This window comes from Gracilinanus agilis, chromosome 1 (genome assembly GCF_016433145.1).
Source record: "Gracilinanus agilis isolate LMUSP501 chromosome 1, AgileGrace, whole genome shotgun sequence".
In the NCBI taxonomy this organism is placed as follows: Eukaryota; Metazoa; Chordata; class Mammalia; order Didelphimorphia; family Didelphidae; genus Gracilinanus; species Gracilinanus agilis.
In genome coordinates, this window is record NC_058130.1 from 288191384 (window position 1) to 288206832 (window position 15449).

Sequence of the window (15449 nt, forward strand, 5' to 3'; positions counted from 1 at the left end):
TTCCTTTGCTCCCACTTGCTATTGCTACTTTTAAATTAATGTTTTCTTTCTCACTGCTTTCTATTACTTCTTTGCTCTCACTAGCTGTTGTTGTATCAATTTGTTCTTCCTTACTCTCTGTACTTATTCCATTGCTTTCAGTTTTTATTTCATTGGTCCTATCATTTTCCCCATAAGTTAATTCCGGTTGCCTATTGTTTTCCAGCTCTGTGCATTTCTGGATACACCTTCATAATGCACAGGCACCCTTTGACATATACCCCTTCTGGCAATTACTCCCTGCCACCTGAGAGCATTTCAGTCTTTCCCCATTCTTAACATACTCCTGCATTGTATGGAAATCAAGAGCTTGTTGGGATCTATGGCAACAGTTATGGGCACAGCAGTTTGATTGTTCTTGCCTCTAATAAGGATTGTATCTGTTATTGTACCCGTAGGAATTTTGTCTATAGCCATTGTTATTAAAGCCTCTGTTTCCTCTGTCCAGAGAACTGCCCCCTAAAGCAACACTGCCTTCTGAAATGGCCAAGTCTATTGCAAAGGTAACATCTTGGTGGGCTAGTTCTAGATTGCCTAGGTGTATATTCCGTTCTAGGCTTATATGATCTAAGAGCTGCTACTGCTTTGGCCTCCTTTATCTCACTGTCCCTCAGCTTTTGATTAGCCTCTTTAAGCTGTTTTTTAAAATCTTCAATCAGGTCATTTTTCTCCTCTGCATGGTTTATCCTTATCAGTTTGGTAGATGTAACATGCTGTCCTCCTAATTTCTTCCAAATCCATATTTTCCCAGTTTGGGCAATTTGATCTAAAAAAATTCTTGTCTGCATTGCAGCTATTTTTCATAAACTGATGTAGGATATGGCTTATGTTTTCCACTGTCAGATTGTCCATACCTAATAGATGTTCCCCTGCTTCAGTAGGCCTATCCAAAAAATGTAGCTGGTGACTCCCCAGACCCCTGCCTGTGCCTTTCAAACTTAGACCAGGTATCAGGCCTTTTAGAGTTTTAGAGTTTCAATTATTGATTCCCTTGCCTTATTAAGATAGCAGTATGCTTCGATGGAATTTAATTCAAAATCCAAATTTTGTGTTGGCCAAGGTGTTAGGTCTGGATTTCTATTGGTTTCATCTATAAATTTCTGTCTTTCCCATTTAGTAAGCAATTCCTCCATTAAGATCTGAAAATCATTAAAATTGGGATCAAAGATACGAACGGTCCATTTAAATTCTCTGATAACTGTGGCTCATTAAACAATTTTGGAATTCTCCTTTTTATGGCTTCAAGGACAGCAGATGTAAACTGTAGGACTTGACATGCACGATGCCTACGTCAGGTGTAATGTAGGTCACATCTCTAAGTGGGAATAGGTTAGCTGCAGCATTTTCTATTGCCTTGGTTTCCAACTGAAGCTTGGTGGATGCTTGGATATTTACATCATCCTCTTGCTTAGCCAGTTGCCTTGGCACTATCCCATTTCTCTTGCTTAGTTCCACATAATGAGCCTCAAGCTGAGTAAGTTTCATCTGCATTTCTAATACTAGTTGCTTTAGTTCATTATTCCCAAAAGTGAAATAGCCTGCAGCCTCTTAATCATTGCTACCTTTTTTAAGTGGTAGGAGCACAGCAACAGGAGAAACAGTAGCAGTACGTATGAAAGCATTCTTCTTAAACTCATTTCCGTAATGGGAAGTGTAGAGCTTTACATTAGGCTGTACAAATAGTCTGGTAACATAACCAGAAACAACCATGGTATCATTGTCAAATAAGAGTACAATGACTCCATTGTACTTGTAAGAAACAGCTCTAGATAATTTAGACTCTGAGAAGATTGCAGTATCTCAGGCCCACACAAAGTTTTGTTTGCCTCCACTGTGAAAATTCTAAGCAACCTTAGAAGAAAGGAAAAAACACTGCTTTTTGTTTGATAGGTCAGTTGGAGAGAGAGTGCCCCCTCTGGCTTAACCATAGTTTTGTCAGTGTTCCGTAGGCCTGCAGCTCTGAAAATTCCGTGCCAACTCAAACTGCTTGCTCAGAGAACCAAGATTCTAAACAGGCCTCAAAATGACATCTAGGCCTCAGAATGGCAGTTTGAATCTTAAAAACCTCAAATCTTTAGGTTCTTGCCTTTTTGACTCTGCCAGCTGAAATAGTGAAGTAAACTGATATGTCTGTACACACACACACACACACACACACACACACACGTATATTTGAACCCCTAGTACCCTTCAGTGCTATAAGGCTGATGACCTTACTCACTGGGACCAGTGCACTATAAAGCCTCCAAGACAGTGTTGTTGAAGGGGAAACAGGGATTTATTTCTTATAAAATGATGGGATTATGAAGGGAGGATTAAGGAACAGGGCTTCTCTAGCTCTAAGGATTCTCATTAGCCTCCCCCTTCTAAATTTCCCTCATGGGAAAATCTTTGCTTGATGCTCCCTAAGCCCTGGCCTATCTCTGGCTAAGATCCCCAAACCTCACTATCTACACCTGAATCTAATTAATCCTCCAGTTGGTTTATAAGATGACACAAGTCTTTAGCTGGCCAAGGAATGAACTCTTGGTGACTGAGTTCAATCCAGCTAGGTCAGGCCCTGAGATTGGCCTCAGGTGTCCAGACCAACACTATCTCTCGATCAGGCTCGCTGTTACATAGATCTTCTTTGGGTTAATCTCAGTAAGGAAAGTTCTTCTCAGTAGGTAGGAACACTTCACTGCAGATTTAACAAGGTAGGAACAACAGAGATCAGATATCTTTTTCTCTTCAGCTCTGGGAACAGGAAGCCAAGAGCTCCCAGGAGCAGAGTTCCAGAACCCACTGTCATCAGTTCCTGGCATGCAGCCAGACTAACTTATGCAAAACCCATTATCTTACTTATATTTCCAACCCTTTCTCTCTTTCCTTTCCACACTCCCTAAAGAGTTTAACCATACATTTGAATTCAGTCTCAAACATATCTAGCCCCATTAGAAATGGAGCAATATGTGCTTTAGGCCTTCAGCTTGCACAGTTGTAATAGTATGATTTTCCTGAGTTACTAATATCTGACCCATTCCCACCAGGTATTAGTGTCAGTATGTCTGTTTCTATCTCAGTGACTTGCCTTAAACCCTCAGTTGATGAACCTGATGTGGTTCAACCCAGAGACCTCCAGGAAAAACCATACGCTGAATGTTTTCTAATGCTATCATTTTGCTACTCATGCTTCCTCCCATTACTGGGGTAATCAGAAATTTACCAAAATACTCATATCCATATCTTTCTATTCCAAATTCATATCAGCCTGCCCATTCCTCCCTAAAATTTGTAACAGGAATAAGATTAAGTTATAATTATTAATGGGCTGGTAGATGGTAAAAGCCTTCTTCCATTCTAAATTTTTGGGGCTGACTGTTCAATCTCATAGTTCAGTTGACTGCCATTCTTGCGACCAACGGGCACCAGGGGAATGGGGTTGGGGGCCAGTTTGCCATGGAGGGCAAAGATATTTTGGATTGTTCCAAAGACTAGCCAGTTCTTTAAATTTTTACATTTAGGTCTCTCTAGGAGTCGGCATAAGTTTACCTGGATTTAGGTCTCTCTAGGAGTCAGCATAAGTTCACCTGGATTGTCTGATCTCCTCCTACCTGGAGTTCATACTCTTTGTTCACTTCTTCTGAGTCTGTTAGTAGTGATCCTATGTCTTAGGTTTTTAAAGCGGCACCCATCACAATATTAAAAATTCCAACAATAACCATAATTCTTTGTCCCAACCCCTATTCTCAATGGGGAATCTGTATCTAAGATGTCCCCACTCCTATTCTCAATTGGGATCAAAATTCTTTGTCTCACCTCTATTCTAAAAATATATATATATATAAAATAGAAAATATAGTATGGGAGAAGGGGCCCTCTGCCTCCTTACATTACAAAAGTAAATGTTCTTGAGTTCAGAGTTCTTGGCAGCCTCTTCAGGCTATCAGTCTTTTTCAAAGTAACAGTTCAGTTTGCTGCATCCTTTCTCACAGTCAGCTTCAAAGGTTGGTCAGTGGAGGTCTCAGTGATCCAGGCAGTTGGAGGCTCAACTGTGCCTTTTACCATAGTATAGTGGGTTCAGCTACGCTTTGCAGTTTAAACAGCTGTATCAGTTGTCAACAGGACCTGAAATGGGCCTTCTCAGGTTGGAGTTAGTTTTTCTTCTTTCCAGGATTTGATAAGAACCCAGTCCTCTAGCTGGAACTTATGAACTGGAAAGTCTAAAGGAGGTGTCTGCCCAAGTAATGCTTTCTTCTGTAGGGAAGACAAGTTTAGAGCAAGAGCATGTATATAGCTTCTTAAAAACTTATCCCTAGGGGACAGCTGGGTAGCTCAGTGGATTGAGAGCCAGGCCTAGAGATGGGAGGTCCTGGTTCAAATCTGGCCTCAGACACTCCTAGTTGTGTGATCCAGGGCAAATCACTTAACCCCCAGTGCCTAGCCCTTACCACTCTTCTCCCTTGGAGCCAATACATACTATTGACTCTAAGATGGAAGGTAAAGGTTTAAAAAAAAAAACACTTATCCCTACTTTCCTACTGGGGTGGGTACCCACTCCATCTGGAGTAGTAAGGATGTCTGTACATCAATTCAAATGGGGACAGCCCAACATCTCTTCAGGGCTTGGTCCTCAATCTCAACAATGCCAGTGGCAAGCATCGAGTCCAAGGCAATTGAATTTCCAGCATCAGCTTGGTGAGTTGTCTCCTTAAATCTTGGTTTACTTTTTCTACTTTCCCACTAGAAGGAGGATGCCATGGCACGTGGAAATCTCTGGTTATCTCTAATGCTTGTGCTATTCCTTGCAATATTTTAGAGGTAAAATGGGTTTCATTGTCTGAATCAATGTTATATGGTAGACCATGTCTGGGAATATGTTTTGTTCAAGTAAAATTTTGGTTACTACCAGAGCAGTTGCTCTGGGAGTTGTATAAGCCTCTATCTAGGATGTCAGGTGATTGGCCACCACGAGAAGGTACTTTGCTGTTCTAATTGGTACCATCTCAGTAAAATCTACTTGAATATTTTGAAATGGCTGAAGCCCTGGAGTCCTTCCCCCTTGACGTTGGCTTCTCAAACTGTTTATTAATTTTCTTCAAATCTAGCAGAAATCTACCACTTGTTTTGCAATAGTGTATAATCCAGTGCACACATGTTGTGCTAAAATTAAGTTACATATATTCTGGCCTCCCCAATGGCTGCCTTGGTGCAGATGATTTAAGATTTCTCTAGCTATAGCTTGATTAATTATTTTTCTTCCATCAGGCAGCAGCCATCTTCCAGCCTTCATTTTTTTTCCTCCCATGGCTTTTATCTTATCTATCTCTGCCTCTGTAAAGACTGCTTTCCTGTGTCTTCAGGCAAGGATGTTATGAGTGGCAGCATTGGAACCTCATCTTCCTCAATTCCAGCTCTTCTAGCCTCTTCATCTGCTAGTCCATTTCCTCTGATTTCAAAGGAGTTACCTTTTTGGTGTCCATTTACATGGATCACAGATAATTGTTCTGATTCTAACATTTTTTCAAGTGCTTTCTTTAGCAATTCAATGTGTGCCCACTCTTTTCCTTTACTAGAAATCATTCTTCTCTCATTCCAAATTTTTCCAAATATTTACTACTCCTCATGTATACTTTGAGTCAGTATATATATATATTTCCTCCTTGGTCTCCCAGCAATTTTAGAGCCTGGTTTAGAGCATCGAGCTTACAAGTTTGTGCTGATCATTTGCTTGGAAAATGGCCTCTCTCTACTAGAGTTGCTTCATCCCCATCAATAATTGCATAACCATTTCTCCTTTTTCCATCTTCTACTATCCATCTATAAATAAATTCTCTTCTCCAGGGATTGGTGTTTCCTGCAAATATTCCCTGGCTTTTGTTTGGAAATCAATAACATCTAAACAATCATTCTCAATCTCTATGATTTTCTTTTCCAGTTTCCCATAAGAACATGGCAGGATTCAAGTTTGAATCGGTTGCAAGAACTAGATCATCTTTTCCCAATAAGATTGCTTTATATCTTAATATTCTAGAACCAGTAAGTCACCTTCCAGCCCTTTGTGTAGAATTGTTTGGACTTGTTGGTGTGCACTAACCACTAGGCTTCCTCCAAAAGTTAATTTTCTACTTTCTTCTACCAAAACTGCCATCCTCTTGCAATTGGATCAAGGATTTTAGATAAGAATGCTACTGATCACCTTTGCCCTCCCCATGTTTGTATGAGGACCCCCAAGGCTGTTTCTTGGTCCACTGTGGCAAATAGGTGAAAAGGTTTACTCAAAGAAGGTAAGGCCAATACTAGAGCTGATTTTAAAGCTTTCTTCAATTCTAAACGTTTTTCTTTTCCTTCTGAATCCCATTGTGTGGGATCTGGAGATTCTTCTAAGAAATGAGCATACAATGGCTTTGTATATGTTGCATACTCATCTATCCAAAGTCTACAATAATTCACTAGTCCCAAAAATTTCCTTAAGTTCTTTTTTGTCCAAGGGAGTTCAAGTTGTAAAATTGCAGATACTCTGGCTGGGTATCCTTCTTCTCCCTTCACTAATGAAATGTCCTAGATAATTAACTTCTTTCTCTGCAAATTGTAACTTTCCTTTTGACACCAGTAGTCCTTACCCCCCAAAAGTTCAATAAATTAACTGAAGAAGTTACTATGCTGGATGTGTCATCTAAGTATTGGAGGAGTGTGACTTGGGGTGGGGGTTTAAATCCTTCTAAAATTCCTTCAAGGACCTGGCCGAAGACATTTGGAGAATTATTGAAACCCTGTGCTAGTACACACCATCGAAATTGTCTTATTTTTTCCTGTTTTGGGGTCTTCCCATTCAAATGTAAATCTCTACTGTTAGGGTGCAGAAGGACTGGCCAAAAAGCATCTTTCAAATCTGTCACAGTAAAATATGCACTGCTATGCAGAATCTTATTCATCAAATTATAAGGCTGATTGGCAACCCTCCAATAAATTGTCCTCTAGCAAGGCTGTTATCATAGGCTTTAGTCCTCTTCTTCCTTCTAGTGAAATTTTGCCTGGTTTTAACAACAAAAAAATATTACCTGGTTTTAACAATCTGGAGTTGGCTCTTTTAACTGGATTTGTAAAGGAGACATTTTGATTTTTCCTCTAATTCTAGGTTCTTCCCAGACTCGAGGATTTATTTTGTCTTTCTTCATTTGCCTTAAGAAAAAGCTGCTTACAAAGTTGCTGAGTAGCTAGGATCCTAGTCCCACTCACACTCATGTAGATTCAATTTTTTAATCATATCTCTTCCTAATAAATTAATGCATACTTCAGGAATAAGGAGAAATTGTCCAAATATTTCCTCTTGTTTATATTTTATAGTTAGAGGCTGTGTCATGGGGATAGAGAAAATCTCTCCTTTTATCCTAAACACCATGAGTTTTTGATTACTTAGTTTAACTCTTGGAGGTAACTAGATTAGGGAGCTCCTTACTGATCCCTTATCAATTAAAAATGTTATTTCTAACTTCTGGTTCCTCACCTGCAAGGTTATCAAGGGCTTTGGGTGGAGTTCAAAAGACCCCTGATTCCGTCAATTCTCTGTATCTTCAGAGAGAGCATAAATCATATATTCTTTCTCTTGGATGATCATTGTTTAGGGCATCTTGGCTTTATATGCCCTTTTTTTCCACATTTAAAGCATATTAAAGGAGCTCTTTCTTTTTCAGGGATTTTTCCTGTCCCTTCTTGCTGGAAGCAAGCCAGCAGCTCCAGGGATCTGGAAAGGTGTATGGTTTAGGTGAGAAAGAATGAAGCAGAAACTGGGAACCATCAGTCTAATATGTTAGCTCATGGCTGCTCCAATAGCCCTTGAGCTTGTGGTTTATTTTATACATTTTTCCAAGAACAGTTTTTTCTACAAAATACATTTGAAATAAAAAACTGTATAGAAACACTAAAGGTTATAAGAATTACATCACAATTGGCGTATAGCACACAATTTTTTTCTCATGTAGATTATACCCGGATGAGATAGTGCTCAAGGTTAAAGAATGAATCTTACTTTATCTAGGTTTTATTTTAGTAAAAGCTTCCCATACTTCAAAAGGTATGTTAAAGAATGAGCCTTTAAGATTGTGGAGTACAGCTCAGTGTTGGAAGGTAATTAAAGTGAGAATGGAATTTGCTTGGACCTGCCATGCAGTGTCCTTGGGATGTTTGAAGCAGAGAAAAAGATACAAGCAGCTTCTGCTATTTTCTGTTGAGTGAAAGGGCTGTTAACTCAAAAAATGCTGGTTTACTATAAAGTACTTAGGGGCTTTCTATAGTACTTGAGGCTATCCTAAAAATCTAGATTATAATGTTTTCTATAATAAAAAGTGTTGATCAGAAGGGAGTCACAGAGAGGGGTCAAATTTTGGATAAGCCATCCATCCTATGGCCTGATTTTTTAGGCCACAAGAATCAGTACAGGGCTTTGCCGGCTGTACTGATCTTGATGGGAACCCGTTAAAAGACCCTGTTAAAGACCCTATTTCTCTGAGTGGTTCCTGGCATCTTCTGATCTTTCTTCCTTTCTTCCTTTTCCTTCCTTTTTGTTTTCCTCTTCCTTTGTCTGTCTAGAATCACTCTGGGTCACTTCTCTAACTGCTCTCACAAAGGTTCTAGCTTTTTCCTTGTCTTCATCTTCTTCTTTCCTGACATGTATCAGCTGGGTTTGCTGGAGTCATTCATCAAGGGGTTTCATTATCCATTTTTCTATCTTATTAAGTTTTTTTCATATATCCGGCCACAAATTTGTGACAAAATATCTCAAGAGAATTTGTCCACCAGGCTCAGTCAAGTCTATTCCAGAATATTTGCTAAATGCCTCTCTTAATCTTTGCATAAATTCAATTGGAGTCTCCTTGTTTTGTTTGATTATATAAACCTTATTCATATTTTGACTCTGAGATACTGCTTTCCTTATCCCTTGGATGATCATTTTTCTAAGATCTCTCATATTTGTTTGATGGGCGGGCTCATTATTATTCCAGCCAGGGTCTTTTATAGGATATTTGGCCTTGCTATTTGAACCTCCTTCCTCCTCTGGGTGTTCATGGTCTCATTCTCTTATAGCTGCTCTTCTAATCTGACCTCTTTCTTCCTCAGTGAATAATTGCTTCATAATTGCTATCATCTCTGGCCATGAATATAAATTTGGCCCTAAAAATTGATCAACTTGATCAGCAACATCCACAGGATCTCCTAACAGAACTTTCATGTCCTTTTTAAAGTTCCGTACCTGAGAGGTACTGAGAGGGGCACTAATATATATCCTAGCCCCTGTCCTACTGACACCTCCCTGAGTGGATATTGCTTAGCATGTCTCCCAAAAGAGAAATTCTTCTAGTCCTCTAGTAATCTCTTAACTTCTTTATTTACCTGTTCATAGAGGTCTGGTGGAGGAGTAGCTATTGTCTCCGCTTCTGCTCTAGGTTTTGGCAGTAGGGGAGGCAATGGAACTATTAGTGCTACAGGAGGCACTAATACTGGTTCTGGTTCTATTTGGAGTGCCAATGCTAGCACAGGAGGCACAGGAAGAGCAGGTGGCACTGGGGGAGCAGGAGGGATCAAATAGAGGGGAGGAAGAAACTCTAATGGATCCCAAATCTCTGTTTCCTACTGTGATTCCTTTCCTTCTCTGCTATTGTTACTGTTACAGCCAATGCTCTGTTTACTTCTGCCTTTTCTCTCATCACTAAAGTTTCTACATCTGTCTGCCATAATGCAGCATATGCTATCTCCCTATCATTTGTAAATTTTCTCCCATTAACAGTCTTATTTAGGTTCTCACAGATCGTATAATCATTAGATCCAAATTTTGGCCATAGGGTAGGGGTCCGTATGTCAGTCTCCAGACATGCCCACTGAAAACAGCAATAGTCAATGAATGTGCCTGGGTCAAAATGTTCACATTGAGGGGAATTTTTCCAGGCATCCAGTTTAGCCCTTAAATTCCTATCCTTAGGAATTGCGCTCGCTTCTCTCTTGTCCTCTATTATGGACTTCTTCTTCCTTTGGGCTAATGCTTTCTAGCCCCATGTTTCTGTCTTGAAATTTCTAATCTTGCTTTCTTTTCAGGCACAGCTTAACGTGGCGATCTTCCTTATTCTGCCCTATCTCCTGACAAGGGTTTTGACTTTTAAGTTGTCTGTTCAACACAAATTATTCCCTTATCCCACCTAGATTCTTGTCTCCTGACAAGGGTTTTTACTTTTCAGTTGTCTTGTAAGCACAACTTATTCCCTTATCCCACCTAGTCTTCTTTTTCCATTTTCATCTCAAACTTCCCTAATTAGAAATTCCCTCATGTATTGTCTCTTTCTCTGAAGCTCCTCACATACAAACAAGCGCTTCATCCTGTTCTCAGCTGTTCCCCTCACAGAGATACAGAACCGTGATAATAAGGACTCCCCAGTTCGCTTTGCTTTGTCTTAAAGAGCCTCCTGGACTCTGCCAGTCAGCTATTCAAGGTGCTTCAATTCACATACAAGCTTAGGGAGAGAAGGTACCTCCCCCCAGGTTTGTTGTTCATACTCACACAAAATGAATGGTCTCCACGTTAGAAGTGTTAGTTCTGGTCTTTTCTCTTGTGTCTGTCATTCCCTATCTGCTCTCTTGCTCATGAGGTTTTTTTTTAAAGAAACATACAGGAGGACTCAGATTTGCTCAAATGGGTAAACTGAGGCACTTTTATCATTTTAGAGCCCTGGACAAGCCCCCATCTACATGGAGTGAAATTCTGGGGGGCTCGTACCCCCATGAATCACTTTAATGAGCAGACAGGAGACTTGATGTCAGCAGAGTTCACATGGCTTTATTCAGAGGCGTGGGGCAAAGAGTGAGGGAACACTGGGCCTAGACAGCATCCTCACAAGTTGGGGCAAAGGAAAGGCAATACAACCTGGGCACAGGTAGTATTCTTACAAAGTGGGGGTGAGGGCATGGGGGAGGGGGAGAGAGAGACAGAGACAGAGACAGAGACACAGGCTCCACAGTTTGGGGTTTCAGAAGTGGGCACCAATGCATAGATTTGCTCAGATTTTATAGGGATCCAACACAATGCTATCTCCACTTTCCCATCATCTGTATCTTATTCTACCCTCTCTCTATCCTCCTTATTCCAAGCATATGGGAATATTCCTTAGGTTTTACAGTTTTTAGTTGAGTCAGGTTTTTAGGCCTGTCCAAGGATTTATCAGATTGCAACAGTTCAGGCAGAAACACTCTTTGAAACATTTCTTCAGGCTATAACATCGCAACATTTCTTGAGACATGTAGTCAAGATTATAACTTGTCAGTTTTGAGATTTCTCTCATAAGAATTAGGCCACCCCTAAACTACTTCCCACAGGAAAAGTCTTTTAGCCACATTTGAAAAGAACATATTAAAGGCCTATATGTATATATATGTGTATATATATATATGTATATATGTATGTATGTATCTCAATGTATATTGGGGAATAACGCACAATTTTTATCCCACACATCTAGATGTCTACAACTTTTAATGTGACAAATTTGTGAACCACTTTGATAAATACTTTTTTTATACTTTAGATCAGTGATGGGCAAACTATGGCCTGTGGGCCAGATGCGGCCCCCTGAAATGTTCTGTCCTGCAGGGCAACATTATTCTTAATCTGACGAATACAATGAGTAGGATACAATACAATGAAACTTGGAAAGAGTTGCCTTAGAAACAGACTGACAGATGATAATTTCCTTTCCTTGGCCCCCTCTTTAAAAAGTTTGTCCATCACTGTTTTAGATGAATGTGTTTGGAAACGTTTACTATTATTTTCTTAGAAATATTGCTTTATTTGCTTGTGTCTTCATGAGCCATATTGTTTAGTTGGTCCCAGCATTCCAAATTTCTGTTATGAAAAAGAGAATGAAGTCTTGGTTTGCCCAGGAGGCAAAACATTTTCATTTTTTCATTGTTATTCAGAAGCCATTTTGGTCAAAAATGTTTAAACTCCTGGTGTCAGTAATTGGATCCTTAGATATTAAAGCAAAACAGAATGGATCCTTCCTTATAATTCATGGAGTTAGCAAACTTATTCAAGAATTAAATCTCTCTCTTTTTTTAATATGGGTAGTTTTGATTCTAGTTAAATAGTATTGCTTTTATGCCAATTTGTTTTAAAGTACCATGGAACAAGAGGAAGACTACAGTGGAATTATATTCATTTTAGTCTTATAGCTTTCATTAGACAAATTAAACATGCACAAATTATAACTGTAAGTTGAAACATAGCTGAAGTGAAATAACTATGCATTATGTGCCTGAACTGGGTATATACCGGACAGCCATTTTCCCTACTTCCTTGCATTCTATATTTGTTAGCTTTTTAGAGATGAGGATATCCTTGGAAATTTGGCACAGAAACTGGATTCCTTCTTGATTTGGAGGAAAATCCAGTAAGTGACAAACGTGTGTTAAAGATGCAATCTTTCTTTTATAGTGTGTTAGATTTCAGGAAGTTAGTTGAAAAATGCAGTTATTGGCTTCATTTTTTAAAAAATGCCTTTTTTGAGAGGATATTCACTAACTTGAATGTTATATATAGCCAGCTTTATGTTCTGAGGTGCAGTGCACTGAGAACATTCTGGATTATTTGGGGAAAAATTATTTTATAGGTGCTTTTAATGTGTAACTTTTGTGATTTTAAAATGTTAGCTGAAGCATTTTATATTTAACCAGCATATTCCAAAAGGCAAGAGTCCCATTGCATGCTTTTCTGTAAGCTTATGTCAAGACATAGCAGATGAGTGATTTATCAAATGATGACACACTTCTGTGAGAGATGGAAATTTGAACAAGTGTGAGTGCCTCATAGAACTACTGTGAATAGGTGGGTCTGTTGAGAGTCTGGATGTTTGAAAACAAAGGGAGTTGGATTTTCATTTGCTTATTTGTATGTTTGCAAACTAAAGGCTTTTATTTTTCTAGTAAAAATGATAGATAAGTTCAAATCATGAAAATCTGTAGCAGAATTAGTTTCATACATATATGACAGTATTAGTATTTTTAAAAGAATTTCAGTAATTCATAAGTTTGAATATTTAGTACCTGCAATTGCAAAGATTAATGGGTCCTTCTGAATGGTTTCTTGAAGAGTTCTAGGCTTCAGTGTATGTAAAAAACATTTTGTCTTCTCCCTTTTCTCCTTGTACTCCCAACAAACCCAACTCAGTTCCAGACTTAAATAGCTTGATTACTACTAATAGCTCAGATTGCTTTTATATTATGAATATGTAGTACGACTTTGAAAGTCTTTTGAAAGTTTGAAAGACTTTTGAAAGTTTGAAAGTATGGTTAGCAGTTGTCTTGGGATTTCATAGAAGGATTAAGTTGTTTTAGGGCATTAATAAAGTAATTTCATTTATTCTTATAACCATTATAGTTTTACTTGGTGCATTAGTGTTACCTCCATGGTGGGAAGAGTTAGTGCCCGAAAGTCTACATTAAAGATAGGTAATAGTTTATTTTCCCTTGTAAAATACTAGCCCAGTGAATGTGAAGCTAAAAATTTTTCTAATGCTAAGCTTTCTCTAGCTCTGAATAAAATTAATTACTCTTAATTGAGATTGCACGTAATTCAATCTCCAGTTTAATCTAATGGAAAATAATTTTTTTCCCTCTTTAAAAACCATCACAGTGTTTGGAACTTAATTCCCTTTTCTATTGATATTGGACCACTTGAGCCAAACTGAAATACTGGAATTAAAAATTAAGGTGAGCTTTTAATAATTGTTATTTTTCATAGAGGAAAATAATTAAGGGGAGTTAAGTGCTTTGAGTTAATTTTTTAATGTAGTAATGGATTTGTGCTGAATTATCCACTCCCTCTCCTTTATTTTCCCTTTCAAAATATGGTGTTTGTGCAATGGCAGCCTTATGATTCCTATTTATGATCTTGACTTTATTAGTCACAGCTTTTGAGCTAACTAAAGGCACATTTAAACATTTAATATTCTGTTGCCCTTTGTGGCTAACATGCCATATTCACAATCTTTTGGGGACACACACTTCCAGTGGTGGTGATTCATTTGTCCTAATGTGCTCACAAACACTGTTTCTATTTGAAACCAATTTTATGATTATTTTGAAGTGATTAAAATGTTAGAAGAGTGGTTCGTGGGCAAAGCTAACTGGCCCACATATAATTTGTACTTATCCTGGCCTCAATTAAGTTGTTAGCATTTTATAACTTAAATAAATATGATCTAAGAAAACATTGTGATAAAGTTGAAACTTACCTCTAAAATTCAAGACTTATAGCAGTTACACAGCAAGGCCCTTAAACTGCACATTATAAAAAGAAGTCTCTTGAATAAGAAAATGGCTAGTGATTAAAGAATACACTGCTTTCTTGTATGCCTTATGGTTAGCGCAGTGGTTGAGCCTCTAATTTAGGTAGCATTGTAGAAAAATGATATGTAAGGCTGACCAAGGATGAAAAGGGAGTTGTATATTAGCAGCTAATAGCACCTCAAATTATTTTATACAGTGGGAGAATTAAGCCTAAATGTATATATATATGTATATATGTGTGTGTGTATATATATATATATATATGNGGCAAAGCTAACTGGCCCACATATAATTTGTACTTATCCTGGCCTCAATTAAGTTGTTAGCATTTTATAACTTAAATAAATATGATCTAAGAAAACATTGTGATAAAGTTGAAACTTACCTCTAAAATTCAAGACTTATAGCAGTTACACAGCAAGGCCCTTAAACTGCACATTATAAAAAGAAGTCTCTTGAATAAGAAAATGGCTAGTGATTAAAGAATACACTGCTTTCTTGTATGCCTTATGGTTAGCGCAGTGGTTGAGCCTCTAATTTAGGTAGCATTGTAGAAAAATGATATGTAAGGCTGACCAAGGATGAAAAGGGAGTTGTATATTAGCAGCTAATAGCACCTCAAATTATTTTATACAGTGGGAGAATTAAGCCTAAATGTATATATATATATATATATGTGTGTGTGTATATATATATATATATATGTATATATATATAGTTTTTTTAGGGTGGTTAGAGGCAAAAGGAGCTCAGAAGGTTTGTATGTTAGTTAGTGGGAAGAACAGGTGATGGAATCCAGTCATTTATTTGTAGAACTGCTATTCCACTTTCACATTTCAGTTAAAACCGGTATTGATCATTCTCCTGGAAAAACAAGGTAGAAGCCACTAATTTCCAGCCATAAGGATTATGAGATCCTTTTAAACTCTATGTGTTGTGATTCGAATAGTTTCTATTAGTACATTAACATTTCATCGTCTTCCTCTATCCCCTCAACAAACAAAATAAAATTCAACTCCAAACTTGAGCAGAATGAAGAAGCAGGTTGTAGAATGTTATTGTCTTCTCTTCCCCTTGGGATTCCCCTCATGTTAGTCTTC